At 37.2% G+C, this 12,449-nt stretch overlaps 1 long non-coding RNA gene across 1 annotated transcript; it reads left to right on the forward strand.

The window, feature by feature from the left end:
• The first annotated feature begins 6,283 nt into the window (after positions 1-6,283).
• Positions 6,284-7,968, forward strand: LOC115941174 (uncharacterized). The gene is made up of 2 exons (XR_004075929.2): positions 6,284-7,148; positions 7,395-7,968. It is a non-coding gene; the product is annotated as an uncharacterized LOC115941174 (long non-coding RNA).
• The last annotated feature ends 4,481 nt before the right edge of the window (positions 7,969-12,449 follow it).

The raw sequence follows: 12,449 nt of genomic DNA on the forward strand, positions 1-12,449 counted from the left end.
ACCCCTCCATTGTTCCAGATGCTCCCCAAGACCTGCCACCAAATGGTTAATATATGGCAAACAGGATTTGGTCTAGTTCTATAGCAATGTCTATTATTACAATCATTATAATAGTTGTATCATACCTATTAAATAATTCTGACTATCTCCTCAAATACTAATAATTGCTTAAATCTTAATAGGAAAACTGAGGACTGCTCAAATCTTCAAGAAGCAAGAGCTAATTAGTAAGGTTCATTTAGGTTGATAATTACAATCATGGCAATGAATATAATCCCTAAGGCTTATAAAAATGGATTTTAATAAATATTCTAAATACCTACCCCATCTTCTACATTATCCAGCAGATTAACACATTACTGGTGTGCATTGTCCAAGAAGTAGACATTGAGACAAGGGTTCAAGATCAAGTCTTTTATTTGGAAGGTACAAGGAACACCAGAAAGGAAACAGGAAAGTGAAACAGGGAGGGAGGCGGCCCATGAGGTATCTGTGTTAGCACAGTATGAGAGAAGCTTAATCCCACAGGAAATCTCTGAGAATTGTTGAAATGTGTGCTTCAGAATTACCCCACTCATGGGCCGAGGGAGTTGAGGTATTTATACACTCACATTACCAGTCACTGGTTGAGGGCTTCTCCTCAGAATGTTAATTCCTTGGCACTGCTGATCTGCGGGCCCCCTAACAGAGTATCCTTCTGGAAAAGCCTTCAGGCACGGAGAACCCAATACTGGTGTGTGGAAGTCCTACTTTCTGAAGGAATGAGGACCAAGGGATATGGGCTGGGCACTCACAGCAGCTGCTCTAATTACTTCATTATCATCGGAGTTAGGTTCCATGATCTGCAGTTCTTGAATTGCTCTTTTAATCTATCCCTGCCGAGGATCTGTTTTGCTATGTTAAAGAACTTTGTTTTAGCCTTTTAGGGAGAGATGGAATTGAAAAGCTGCTTTTAGAAAAGGTCATGTTCCTTAAAATAAAAGGCTTAGTAAATTTAAAATCTTTGAGGATTTAACTTGCCTTCCAATTTCAAGATCGCCTCCTATGTTCACGCAAGGCAATATTTCTGTGTGCAACCATCAGTGTGTTCAGTGGGTAACAGTCTACCTTTATTCTCCCACATATTTCAAGAATAATAGGGTAGGGTTTTCTCTCTTATGTACCCCCACATGTAGATGTTGCTATGCAGAATGGAAATTGAAATGATAGTTCAGGCAACTCAACTGTACAGTGCCATTGTAAGAAGCTGTTCTGCTTTAGCTGGTGATAACATACTTTAAAAAAACGTGGGGTGCCTGGGTGGCACAGTCCGTTAAGCATCGGAATCTGGGTTTCAGTTCAGGTCATGATCTCGAGGTCGTGAGATCAAGCCCCGGGTTGGGCTCTGTGTTCAGCGCAGGGTCTGCTTGTAACTCTCTCTTTCCCTCTGCTCCTACCCCCCAATCTCTCTCTCTCAAATCGTTTTTTTTAAAATAAATTAAAACAATGTGTTTAATAATATACCCAAAGTATTACAATCATTTCAGGAAATCTGGATGATATAAAACAATATATAGATAAAAATAAAATCACCTATTTTGCTGTCCAGTAATAAGCACTACCATCAATTGTCATGTTTATTCATATTTTATGCCCATTTTTACATCATTAAAATAATATGTATAAGCCCATTTTTCATTCTACAACAAAATGCACTTCCCTAGATTAGTAGTTCTTAAATTTTAGTGTGCCACAGAATCACCTACGGGCTTTGATAAAACAGATTGCTGGGCTTTATTATCTCTGGGCCTTTTGATTGGGTAGGTCTAAGAGGGAATCTGAGTATTTGTAAATTAGAGGATCTAACAAATTCCCATGATAGGTTTTTTTTTGTTTTTTTTAAAAGATTTTTTATTTATTTATTCATGAGAGACAGAAACAGAGGGAGAAGCAGGCTCCCAAGGAGCGAGAAGCCCGATGTGGGACTCGATCCCAGGACCCTGGGATCATGAACTGAGCCGAAGGCAGACGCTTAACCATCTGAGCCACCCAGGCGCCCCCCATGATAGGTTTTTAAACTTTTTACACATTGGAGTGAAAGTAATTTTCTCTTTGATTAGGGCATGGATATACATGTGTTTATTTTGTAAAAATTCATCCAGCTCTATGAATTATTATATGAATTTTATACATTAAAATTTTAAAAACTTTAAAAACATGCTTATAATGACTTAGTAATATTATCTCTATGCACATAATATAGTTTACTCAACCATGACCTTAATTTCATATTTCTAATGAGTAGTAGTGTATTCTATTATCAAAATCCTAATATTAAGGTATTAAGATTTTAGAAAATTCAAATTGTTTTATAACAATGCAAGTACAAGATAAAAATGGATATAAATATTTTGGGACTGTTGGTATGTATTGCCATAATGCCTTCCCAAAATTGTAATAACTCCTATTTCAAACAACAGTTATACAAGTTCTTGTTTGATTTGCTAAATGGGTGATTGCATTCTTTGGCTGAAAGTAGTATGGTATGTTTCTTCATTGTTTAGGTAGATTTTTAATATTCGAAGCATATGTAAAATGAGTGAACGACCTATATGGTTTTCTTGTGCCGTGCTTTCAGAACCATGGGTGAGGGCTCCTGGGTGGCTCAGTCGTTGGACGTCTGCCTTTGGCTCAGGTCATGATCCTGGGGTCCTGGGATCGAGTCCCACATCGGGCTCCCTGCTCAGCGAGAGGACTGCTTCTCCCTTTCCCACTCCCCCTGCTTGTGTTCCCTCTCTCGCTGTGTCTCTGTCAAATAAATAAAATCTTAAAAAAAAAACTATGGGTGATCGCATCCTTTGAGAGAAATTCTTCAAAAACATCTACATCGCTTTCTCCAAGGTAAAATGCTAGAGATTAACTATTTTGTTTTATAATTTATTAATATTTTAAGAGCTAATACTGTAATTTGAATAGACCCAATAGTTTTTATGTTCTCTGGAGTACTTCTACTATTATACTCTGGTCAGAAAAAAAGTGAGGGGTTCTCATTAACTTTCTTCCTTCCTCATTGAAAAGTGAAACCACCATTATGTGACAATCAGGATTGCTATTTACAAGGCATTAGTGTGGAGGAATAGGATTATCCTAACTCCACAAAATATATTTAAAAATGGGTCCTATTTTCAGCTCTCATTGAACCACACATTTTTAAAACATTCTTTATTGAAAAACAGGCATTACAAATCAGGTTTTGTGTTTATCTCTAAATGTGTAGTCAACACAATGCGTTATATCGAACAAAAGTGTTCCCAAGTAGCCTTTGGTATAAATAAATAATAAAGCAAGCAAACATGATTTTCCTTAGATTCTTGAATCCAAATATTAATATGGACTGAAAGATATTTTTAGTACATATAATTTTTCTGTTTCAGAGAGAATTATAAATACGGCAGATATTGCTGTATCATTTTTTTTATATATATCCAGTAAAAATTTCTTACAACTCTGACAAGTAGTCGGCTCTCCCTGAGAGTTAATGGAATAATTTCCAATAAATGCCACTATTACCTGTTTCTCATGACTAGAGATTCTGGGTAGCACTGTTACATGTGTTTGGGCAAGAAGGAACATGGTAAGGGTAATGTGCAAGTGGAACATTTAAGAAACTGACACAGAGTGGGTGCTCAGTGAATATTTGCTCTACAGCTAGGTTACAACTAAAGCTGAATATTCCTTAACTGGAGCATGTTTCTGGGATAGAAGTGCAAAGGTCTGATGATGGATTGCGGTTGCTCGTTGTATCCTTTTTTTTTTTTTTTTAAAGATTTTATTCATTTGTTTGAGAGAGAATGAGATAGAGAGAGCATGAGAGGGGGGAGGGTCAGCGGGAGAAGCAGACTCCCTGCCGAGCAGGGAGCCCGATGCGGGACTCGATCCCGGGACTCCAGGATCATGACCTGAGCCGAAGGCAGTCACTTAACCAACTGAGCCACACAGGCGCCCTCGTTGTATCCTTTCTAAATGTTTGGGAGATGAATAATAGGGGTAAAATTTGATGATAAGAGAAAAAAGACAATATAATATATTCTCCAATTACTGCCTGCTTCTTTTATCTGGATGTTTGCCCTTAACTATTCCACAATCTGAAATTAATTTATTAGTAAAAATAGAAAACATCTTGCATAGTAGTACATATATTTTAGGTATTTTAGGATTCTGTGTTTTCCTCTCAACCTTTCTCTTTCCTTTTAATTCATATTTTGTAATTTATAACTAAAATTTGGCTGGATCTCTCATATAGCTGCTATAAAAACTCGATGCAATGATCTACAGTAATGAAAAGAGTGAAATCTGTGTGAGAAAACTTCCTTGGGCCTTCTGTCCTTTTGCTCTCCAGGGACTAGTTTTATTAGGATTTGGAGAAGGTGTTTGGTTCATATTTTACCATCTCAAAGTTTTTAAGAGAGAAAAAAGGCAGTCATTTACAATAGTATATTATGACATACACTATAATACCAAGGTGGCATAAGGTATGCAGCAACAGGATGATGTAGTAGAGAATTACATTCTAATATAATCTGTTATCTCTCTGTATTATCAATCTATATACAGATATCTATATATAGATAGATTTGGTATAAATATATACCACAGTTCATCTAAAAGCATCACTGAGCACTTTGCAGCCAATTACTGGTCTTAAATGTCAGCAAGAGGATGTGTTAATTTTTAAGCAAAACCAAAATGACTTTCCTATCTGAGCAGCCAATGAAATTCTGCATCTAAGGGATTTTCTCCCGCAAATGCCAAACTGGATATATTTGCATATGTTCTTTCTGATATATGAGGAAGTTAGAAATTGCACATGAGTTTAAAACAATTCAAGGAATTGCTTTTACAAGCTAGGTGTTTACATCTGTGTGTGATTATTTTAATTTTTGCTGTTAGGTGATTTTAAAAAATAAAAACTGTTTTTTTCTTGTCTGTTAACACCTAAATAAGTTAAAGTTCTAACGTTGCTAACTTGGTACTCAAGTTTATAGACTTAATATAAAGTATAATGACTATTCCTAGACCAAAAATGTAAACAATTGAAATTTGGTACATCAGGTAAAGGAATATTATGTTGGAAAGCAAATCAATTCAGTTTTATTATGTCATTTGTGACACATTATTGCTAACTTCTCATTAAACCTACTATAGAGAGCAAGTATTCATATGGATCTTTCCCTTTTCTGATTAATTAGCTGGTTAACTAGCAGATAAAATTCTTAAGTAACAATGGTCTCAACCCCTCTTCACTATAGGAAACCATTTGTCATTAAGTTAACTCCTTTCATATTATATTCAGAGAACCTTAAACTTCTGTTTCATCATGTGCCTTTTGTGTAGCCAGAAAATTCACCACATACTTCATATAAGCTTGTGAATAAAATTTAAAGTGACAACATGCACATGTGAGGAATATATGCCTAATAATGAGGTTATTCTGGAGCATCTCAGAGATTATTCGTATGAAATAATATAAAAATAAATATGTAATAAACACTATGATAATCATGCAGAATTGCTTACTAGCCCATTGCTATTATTGCCCAAGTTTTAAACACTAATCCTTTTCCTGCCCAGCCACCTAGGACCATCCCATGAAGTACTAACTGGTTGAATACCTAATATTTTTTAAAAATTATAAGTGCCTAATTAGGTAGTTTTGCTGATGAGCAATCAAAGAAAAGGAGAAGGAGAAGAAGAGCAGACATAAAAAAAAAACTAGGGGAGGGGGTGGAAAGGGTAAGATGAGAAGACATTTCTTTCGTGTTGGATGCCTCTGATTTCCCTTGATAAGGCAAAGGTACATGAAGTGTTTTCCTCACATACACAGTTTTTCATAGTGGAAAAGAATTGCCTTGAATTTGGAATTTATATTTTGACTGTGTGTGACAAAATCCATCCAGAAATTATTAACTATTGTATGTGAAGACACTGAAAAGGAATAAAAAGCAAAGATAATCTACACAGTACCCCCTTTAATATTTTCCTGCAATTATTATGCCACAGTGGAAACTGCACTATTTAACTTCAACCAGCTTGAAATGAACTTTTAAACTGATACAGATCCTTTCTATTCATTGTTCTTTCTTTCTGGTAGGTTAGCTAGTGAATATATAGTGAACTGTTGGATGCAGGAGCACAATAAATCTTCATTTAACCTACCTGCTACATACTGAGCTTTGTTGTTTGTTTTTGTTATTGAGAGAGAGGGTGGAGGATAGGGAGAGAGAATCTTAAGCAGGCTCCACGCTTAGGTAGGAACCTCATGCAGGGCTCGATCTCATGACCCTGAGATCATGACCAAGCTGAAATCAAGAGTCGGATGCTTAACCGACTGAGCCACCCAGGCTTCCCTATACCAAGCGTTGTAATAGAGGCTATGAAGATGAAAAGAGAAATGTTGAGACCTTTTCCCTAAATGGTATTAACTGTATAGTTAGAGGTTTTAAGGACTCAAAGCTAAAACAAAACCAACCACACAAACAAAACAAGAAGTAATAGGTCTGAAAGGGAACAAATTTTCCAAAGTGTGGCTTTATTGGTATTGAAATATTCGATGACTAACACAGATCTTACCTTCTTTACATCAAGGGATGGTTTATTCAGATCAATAAACCCACACATCTACAGAAATGATTTGCACAGCAAATATGAAAGACAGCTCCTTAAACAGCATCTATTGTGGTGATTGCAACTGGTCCATTAAGAACCTCTGGGTGTGCACATCAGTCACTTCTAAAGTGTTGCTGTTAAAAAGGAGTCACGAGCTAATGCCTCCTGAGATGGAGTGTGCTTGACCTTGTCTGGGCTCAGGCACTCGCTCAGAGGGAAACATGTTGCATTTAGGTAACTGCAGGTGAGGTCTGTGTTAGGACCAGAAAACCTGTTTACAAGAGAGACCATTTTTCTGAGGCCAGATATTTTTATGTGCTTATCTTTGAATAAGGTGAGGAGCCCATTGTTTTTTCTCTTCCGTGGTTTAGCTGACCTCTGTGGTGAAGCCCCGAGAACTTTATGGATTTTAGCAATGATAACATTTTGTGTTTCTTATGTCAGGATTTCAAAGGATTTTATTAAGAACATGAGTGCCCTCACTGGGTGAAAATGAAGAGCGGGTGAGTCATAAAGCCGAGGGAGGGTGCTGCTCAGTGGTCCACACTGCTCTCATTCAGTTTTATGATCCCCTGTGCCAGACATATGGCAGCATAATGGTGTCAGGGACTCTATGCTCATTGTCCTCTTCCTCTTCCATGTGGCCTCCTTACAGTATTTATGAAGTAGGATGAGTCTCTGGGGCTGCAAGTTCTTTGTTTCATGACAGAGCCAGAGGGATTGTCTTTCCTCTCTATTGTTGCCTTTAGATACATTGTTGAAAGGGCTGAAGACCATCATGATTGGGCATTTTCCTTCACGAACACACATGTCACCAGCAGAGCCCCTTGGCAGGCATTGGACATTCCGGGACAAGCATCTCCTCTCTCTACACGAAGTCTCTTAAAGATGACATGACATCAGATTTTCTCCCTTATGTTAGAACTTTGAAGGGTGGAGGTGTGAAATCTGGCTTCCCCTGAGGCTCTCATGTGAGTCTGAGTGTTGGTTTCACAAGCCATCTATGAAAAGGGTGTATGAACAGACTGTACAGATGCTGCGTCTAGCTTCATTGTGCCAAAGAAATTGAGGGTACTTCTGCCACCAGGTTTTCTATTTTAAGACAGCTTATATGTTTTTGCTGCTTTAATTTTTTTACAAGATATTTTGTTGTTGTTGATAAATGACCTATACCTGTGGTGAGTGAGATAGAAAATGGTTCACATATTCCTTTCTAGCCAGACATCTCAGATTTGTGAAAGAAGTAAAGCCCTCAAATGAAGTCCTATTTTCACATGGTAAAACGTGATTTGAATATTGAAAATAAATGGGATTAATATCTTAGTCTTTAAAGTATCTATATTTTATTTATTTTTTAAAGGTTGTATTTATTTGAGAGACTGAGAGAGAGAAAAAGGGGAGGGGCAGAGGGAGAAGCCGACTCCCCACTGAGCAGGGAGCCTGATGCTGGGCTCGATCCAGGGATTACGGGGTCATGAGCTGAAGGCAGACGCCCAACAGACTGAACCACCCAGGGGCCCCTAAAGTATCTTTATTTAAATATAAGTTACTCATGTCTCTTCTCCCCTCTTCTCCCCCAGCTCCCTCTCCTAGGGATCATATGCTTATGAACCTCTCGCTCCCTGGGCCACACAGCTTGAGATGCCCTTGTACCACAGTGAGACTAATATAAGGGTACATCTCTGGCCCCCACACCTGTAATTCCAGGATCCAAGCTCTATCAGTTTTCCCTTCTCTTTTAGGGCATTTTTGGTGTCCTAAGATCACTGATGAGCTGGCCCTCAACTTGTATGTGACTCTCAACGTTTTCCTCCCTTCTTGTGATTTCCTTTCTTTGTGCCTTCTCTGTCATACATGTGGGCTGCTCCTACCTGCTGCTCTGGCCCTGTGTCCCTTCTTTGCTTCAGTGGGCTCAGCAGTCACCCCAAATAGAAGTTCTGGCCAAGATCTGATATAGGTGGGCAGTAAGGCCATTCTGACCCAACGTCTTATTTTAGTGAATGGTTCTTTACCTTTTTATCACTGTTGGTGGAACTTCATCTTCCCAGAGTTCAGATATTAGTCCATGGGAAAACAGAAAGCTCTAATAAGAATCACTCTTTCCTTTGGCGACTAGCCCTTACTGCCCTGGACCAAGCATTCCTTTAGGATGAGTTCTTTCCCAGAGGAGACCTCGTCTTCCAAACATACTTTGAACATGCTGGAATAGAGTGAACATAGATTCCTTGTCAATGGTATCCCTGATCCCTTAGCATTTACTCCTTTACTGATGGGTTAAATAAATAAATAAAAATTTAAAAAATCTTTATAAACAATTATTAATGTTGCTAGATCTTAATTTAAGCATCTTTTTTTCCCCACTCTCCTGAATGCTGATCTAGTACTCATTCAAAAATATGCATCTTTGTGTATTATTTGTAAACTTGCTACTTGTTAACTCAAATGGCCAAGCTACATGAATACTTTGTCATTGCAAGGTATGGAGGCAATAGGCTCATGAGAAAAAAAACCACACTTTTGCAAAAAGTTTGGACACTGCATGGCTAAATTCTTTGGAACTCTGACACCATCGAAAAAAAGTTCTGTATCGCATATATGAAATTTGCTTAAAGAGTAAATCCTTAAAAGTCCTCAACATAAGAAAAAAATTGGTAACTATGGTGACAGATGTTAACTACACTTATTGTGGTGATGATTTTGCAATATATAAAAATAACCGAATCATTTTGTGTACCTGAAACTAATATGTTATATGTCAATTACACCTCAATACAATTTTTTAAAAGTTCTGGACATTTAGGGATGCAGATGGAATTGAAAGAAAATTCAACTAAAGCCTAGAGTAAAATCAACTATATATTAGCCTGAGAGTAATAATAAATAGGTTATTAATGCAGAAGAGCCCTAACCTAGGTGACCTTATTTATCTATTTATACAACTATGTTTTAAATATAAAAATAATGTAAAATACATTTATATATAACAAATATATAACATATAATATTTTATGTGTATGTGTATATCATATATAAAACATAAATATACATAACAATATATAATATAGTACTATATAATATCTAATAATATAAATAAAGCACATAGTCTTTGTTACTTTTTAAAATAGAGGGCAAAATTCAGAAGAAAAACATGGTCATCCCAAAGTTATAGGAAACCTGAGACATTGGTTGTAAGAAAGATACTAGTACTCCCCTTTTAGCAAATAGTTCTATAGACAAAGCCCCTAATTAACAAGAAGCCCTGAATGTAAATTTTTTAGCAGAGACTACTCACTCACCACATCTGTTCTTCTTCCAGAATGATAAAACACCTGATTTTTAGCTAGGTCCATGGTCTCCTGAAATAGGCTACATTTACCAGCTTCACTTGAAGCTAGTTATAGCCCCAGAAATATAAACAGAAATGTCCTATGTGATTTCCAGAAAGGAACATTTAAGAGAGAGGGTGATTAATACCCAGAATATATAAAGAACCTGTACAACTGATAAAGAAAAAACCTGATTTTAAAAAATAGACAAAGGACGAAAAAAGACATTTCTCCAAAGAAGATATATAAACAACCAATAAGCACATGGAAAGATGTTTAACATCACTAATCATCAGGGAAATGCAAATTAAAACCACAATAACATACTAGAACATACCCATTAGAACAGCTATTATTAAACAAAACAGAAAATAACAAGTGTTATCAAGGATGTACAAATACTGGATATCTTGTGCATCACTGATGGGAATGTAAAATGGTGCAGCCACCATGAAAAACAATATACCAATTTCTAAACTAAATATAGAATTATATGACCTAACAATTCCAATTCTACTTCTAGATATTATGTAATAGTATGTATATTCTCATATATAATAGTATAATAACATGTATAACAATATATATAATTATATATTCCCCCAAAAATTGAAAGCAGGGACTCAAACACGTATTTGTACACACGTTTATAGCAGCATTACTCACAATAGCCAAAAGATTGAAGCAACCCAGTTGTTCTTCGATAAATGAATGGATAAACAAATTGTGGCATATACATAAAAGTGGAATGTTATTCAGCTTTAAAGAGGAAGGAAATTCTAACACATTCTACAACATGGATGAACCTTGAAGACATTATGCTAAGTGACATAAGCCAGACACAAAAGGACAGATATTGTATGACTCCACTCTCCTGAGTTACCTAAAGTAGTCCAATTCATAGAGACCGAAAGTAGAGGTTATCAAGAGCTGAGGGGAGAATGGGATGTGGGGAGTTATTAATGAATAGGTAGAAATGTTTGGGATGACGAAAAAGTTACAGTAATGGATGGCGAGTGATGGTTGCAGAACAGTGTGAAGGTACTTAATGCCACTGGACTGTACACATAAAATGGTTAGAATGGTAAATTTTGTTATGTATATTTTTTCTTTTTTTAAAGATTTTATTTTTTTGACAGAGACACAGAGAGAGAGGGAACACAAGCAGGGGGAGTGGGAGAGGGAGAAGCAGGCTTCCCGCAGAGCAGGGTGCCTGATGCGGGGCTCGATCCCAGGACCCTGGGATCATGACCTGAGCCCAAGGCAGACGCTTGACGACTGAGCCACCCAGGCGCCCCTGTTATGTATATTTTATCACACAAACACATCGGAAAAAAACAATGTAGAAGAGAAGGCATGTGCTTCCGTTCCTTTCTCTTTCTTCGCCTGGAATGTAGACTTGGTGGTGGAAGTTGAGCAGACTTCTGGAACTGTAAATAGAAGCCACGTGTTGAAGGTATGGAACCACCGGACGCAGGAGTCTGGGTTTCTGACCATCACAGAGTTGCTGTTCTAGTACTGGGCAACTCACTTTTCAAATTTTGTTTGAGCGAGAAATAAACTCTATCTTGTTTGAGCCACTAGTATTTTTCTATCACTCTTTGCTGAATTTAATCCTATTTTTAAAATGATTTTGCGAGAGGGAGAGTGTGCTGGAGAAGGGGCAGAGGGAGAGGGAGATGGAGATGGAATCCTCAAGCCGACTCCTCCTTGAGTGTGGAGCCCATGACAAGGCTGGAACTCAGGACCCTGAGATCATGACCTGAACTGAAACCAAGAGTCGGCCACTTAACCAACTGAGCCACCAAGGCACCCCGAATTTAATCCTGTTTTAACCACATTCCTACTGATTTGCTTTGCTATGAATGAGTGCCCTTCAAATTTTTGACCAGAATATTTGATCTGTGCTTTACATGGAAGCACACTATTATCCACTATGACTGTGGGTAACATCAGCAAATAAATCCACAGGCAATAAGTCATAAAAATGATGATTATCATATTCCTTCACAAAGAGGAGGTGCAATGAAGCAGGTAAGAATGTATAATTTTAAGTTTCTCTTGAACTTCTCTGTGTTTTGGGTAGATCGTTTCTGTAATTGGCCTTGGTCACTTGTAATTTTAGTTCATTCTTCTGGGATGTTAGCAGTCTGGCCATCCTGGTGTCATTCATTGTTTAATTCTCTCAATTTTGTAGTTAAGATGTTCATAAAAAATATTAAATGATACTAGAGGCAGTGTCAAATCTTCAGAAGAACCATTTGAATTTCCAGCCAGTTGGAGACCAACCAAGAGATTGCTCATTTGGGGACAACAAATGCGGGCACCTTGAAAACAAATACAAAAAATAAAACCCAATTCTTTGGACAATTTGCCCTCAGATCATTACTTAAAGTAGGTTTAAAAAATTAGATCGCGTGTATTATGATTCATACAAGTTATAAGGCATTTTATTGAGTGCTTGATAGACTGTCCATT

Source organism: Leptonychotes weddellii, chromosome 13 (genome assembly GCF_054177405.1).
Source record: "Leptonychotes weddellii isolate Sample4059 chromosome 13, ASM5417740v2, whole genome shotgun sequence".
Taxonomy (NCBI): domain Eukaryota; kingdom Metazoa; phylum Chordata; class Mammalia; order Carnivora; family Phocidae; genus Leptonychotes; species Leptonychotes weddellii.